The sequence below is a fragment of the Muntiacus reevesi genome, chromosome X (assembly GCF_963930625.1).
Source record: "Muntiacus reevesi chromosome X, mMunRee1.1, whole genome shotgun sequence".
Classification (NCBI taxonomy): domain Eukaryota; kingdom Metazoa; phylum Chordata; class Mammalia; order Artiodactyla; family Cervidae; genus Muntiacus; species Muntiacus reevesi.
Window position 1 is genome coordinate 109,582,334 of NC_089271.1, and position 3,897 is coordinate 109,586,230.

Here is a 3,897-nt window from a genome sequence, read left to right on the forward strand (position 1 = left end):
CAGAGGAGCCTGGTAGGCTGCCGTCCATGAGGTTTTTAAGAGTCGGACACGACTGAGTGACTTCACTTTCACTTTTCACTTTCATGTCCTGGAGAAGGAAATGGCAACTCACTCCAGTGTTCTTGCCTGGAGAATCCCAGGGACGGGGTAGCCTGATGGGCAGCCCTCTATAGGGTCGCACAGAGTCGGACATGGCTGAAGTGACTTAGCAGCAGCAACAGAAGCAGCAGTCGCTAAATCATGTCCAACTCTTTGTGATATCATGGACTATAGCCCGCCAAACTCCTCTGTCCATGGGATTTCCCAGGCAAGAATACTGGAGTGGGTTGCCATTTCCTTCTCCAGGGGATCTTCCCAACCCAGGGACTGAACCCCTGTCTCTTATATCTCCTGCAATGGCAGGCAGGTTCTTTACCGTTAGAACCACCTGGGAAACCCATCTGGGACTCTAGGTATTTGAAAAAGAGCAATGGCAGGGAGAGACTCTGAGCTCCATTTACTACCCCCAGACGAGCTTTGTCACAAACTCTCCTACCTCCCATCTTTCCGAAAAATCATTTTTTCTCCCCTGAAAACCCTATACCACCTTTGCTCCTAAATTTGAAAGTCATCTCTTTAAATTCCTTATCTCATTTCTCCTGGGTCTCTCCCATGTATACATGAGGTGTACATGTTATTAAACTTCTGTTCTTTGTCTTTTATTACAGAGAATCTCAGTCAATAACCTAAAAGTGTAAAGGAAACATTATTTGTCCTCCCCTGTACTCCTTGTAGTGTTGTGACAAGTATTAAAAGAACTAATACATGATAATGCCTAAAAAAATATTATCTTGCATAGTAAATGTTAGGCAAATAGTGCTCAACAGACTGAACATTATCTTTAAACATCTTGGTTACTTATAACACACATTTGCTATCTAATTAAAATATTTTAGTTAACATACTCATGACCAAATGTCTCTGACATATTATTACTATTAGCAAGAGTACAGGATATTCAATATAAAAGAACCTCCAATTCTCACACATTTTAAAAAGCAAGCTGAAGTAGGTCTGCAAAATCCATGAATATTAACATTATTTGAAATTTTAACTGATCCCATCAACCACAATTGCCACAATAGCCTGGAAAGCCTGTTCAATGAAACTACTTGACTCTAAAACCACTTAGAGATAGAGTATGCTTTGAAACTGTCAAAAGAAATCTTCATTTGAACTAAGCTTCAAATAAGTAATTGAATATTTGAATATTTATGGTAACTGAATCTGAATATTCAACTTTATAGAAGCCCATAGCAGTTGCTATAGTAATATCATAATTATTTACACTGTTGCCATAATTTATTTTCTTGAATCATAAAAGGTTGGGGATTACTGTTTATTACTTATTAAGTTCCTTAATAGGGGCATTTTAAAAAGTCTATAGGTTGTTTGTCCCCACCCTTCTACTTCATTTTCCTATTCAGGGATGACTGACATAATGAGTGAATTAGAGAGTGGGGAAGAATTATGCATTAACATTGTGTCTGTGAATGCAAAATACAACGGATAATTATTATAGCTACCTAGATGAAAGCGACAAGAATGAAAAAGAAAGGTGATGACACCAAAATTCCAGGTAAGAAATTATCAATTGATCTTTTGTGTCAGTTCTCACAAGAAATACAAATACCCTTGAACAATTTGACCCTTGAACAATGCAGGGATTAATCCCCATATAATTTATAGCTGGCACCTCCATCTGTGATGTCTCTGCATCCATGGATTCAACCATTCAAGGATCTGGTAGAACTGTAGTATTTACTGTTGAAAAATATCTGTCTATAAGAGGATCCACACAGTTCTTAGAGTAAATATTCATAAAAAAATAAGTTCAAAAAAAAATAAGTTCAAGTTGGTTAAAGGAATGCCAAATTTAACAAAAATGAGACCCAAATTTTTGTATAGTAAAGAAGTAAAAATAAACAGAATAATAAATTCCAATGCTGGAAAAATTGTGAAAAGAGATATGCTTATTTATGGCTAGCACCATTATATGTTAATGCAGCCCTTTCAGTGACTGCTTTAGTGATGCAAGTGATAAGACATTAAATAAAAATACCCTTTTGACCAATGATTCCACACCCAGAAATTTACTTTAAGTGACTAATCAAAACAAAGTTTTATGTTTGCTTTATTAAAACATTTTTGGTCACTTTATTTATTATATATTTAAAAAAACGTAAATAAATTAAATATTCAGTCAAAGAATTGTTCAGTATATTACAAAAATTGTACTGATAAAACAATATTAAGCAGCTATCATAAAGAATACATTGGAGGAAGATGCAAAAGCTTTATAAATAATTTGAATATTTTGTGAGACACACTGGAAGACAAAATTGGATAATAGTATAGATCCTTTACATTTTCAAGGAATCAGGTCTAAGACAAAATATTCTACATTTGCAAGCCATTGCAGTAAATAATTTCTCCTTGAAAATGCAGTAAATAAATAGCTAAAACATTTAACCAGAAGTTAAATACCATTTTTTCCATTTTCACTGAATTGTTACCAGAGCACTTGACGAGGAGTTTCTTGAATTGCTTTTCCTTATTCCTACACTGAGTATTTAGTGGACCTATGTATACCATAAGTTCCAATTGCTACTGAATTCGACACACCATCACTTATTTTCCTCAAAATTTCTAATTTTGGACTAAGGAGTTCATATTTCCATCACAGCTCTAGCACTTGGCTTTCTTTTATAACCTTTTTGTTTGTTTGTTTCCACAGATTAACTTTTTTCCCCCACTTTTTGAGAGTAACAATGAGCAGGAAACCACATGGTAGAATAGCCAGTCAAGCTCACTCTGGCTAAGTGACTTGCTTTGGTTTCTCACCCTCAGAGTGTCCATTGGTCCAGTGCATGCCTTTGCCACAAACACCCCTCCCTCCCCTCTAGTTCAATACAAGCCCTGGACCAAGATGTCAGATATTCCTAAAATGAGCCAACACTGCTATTCTAGAACCTTTCTTTGAACACACCACTCCCTTTGCTGGGCTAGTCTAACCCCCACCCTTCACATCAAATTACTAGTCACCTTTTAAGTCAAAGGTCAAGCCTGACTTTCTCTAGGTAGCTTCCCCAGTGGTTCAGCGGTAAAGCATCCGCCGGCAATATAGGAGATGCAGAAGACCCGGGTTCCGTCCCTGAGTTGGCAAGATCCCCTGGAGAAGAAAATAGCAACCCACTCCAGTATTCTTGCTGATAAAATCCCATGGCGGGCTCCAGTCCATGGGGTCGCAGAGTCGGACATGACTGAACATGGAGTGTGATTTTCTCTGACATCTGCAGGAATGACTAACCCTGGTATTATCTCCCTGATATTGAATGTAAAATGAGTTCACAGTAAAGTCCTGAACTATGCTTGCTTTTCGAAGTTTTTAATAGTGTTAACGGTGAATGAAATGTCAGGACAGAGCAAAACTAGGGATCCATTTTCAGTTTCAACTGAAGTTAAAGGAAACTCCTAATGTAAGAGAACCACATGTGGTGTGTGACGAGTACTAGTAGAATTCATATATGTATAATGCCTAGGAAAGGGTCTCACACACAGTACGTACTCAACAAATGTTGAAAAAATGTTGAAAGCCACTCAGTCGTGTCCAACCCTTTGTGACCCCATGGACTGTAGTCCACCTGGCTCCTCTATCCATGGAATTCTCCAGGCAAGAACATGGCAGTGGATTGCCATTCCTTTCTCCAGGACACAGGGATCAAATCTGGGTCTCTAGCACTGCAGGCAAATTCTTTACCATCTGAGCCATAGGTGGTCCCCACTCAACAAATGTTAGGCAACACTTTCTGCTAGTGTGACTTTCAGAGAAAAGGGTCACCAATCTTGAAGGACTCA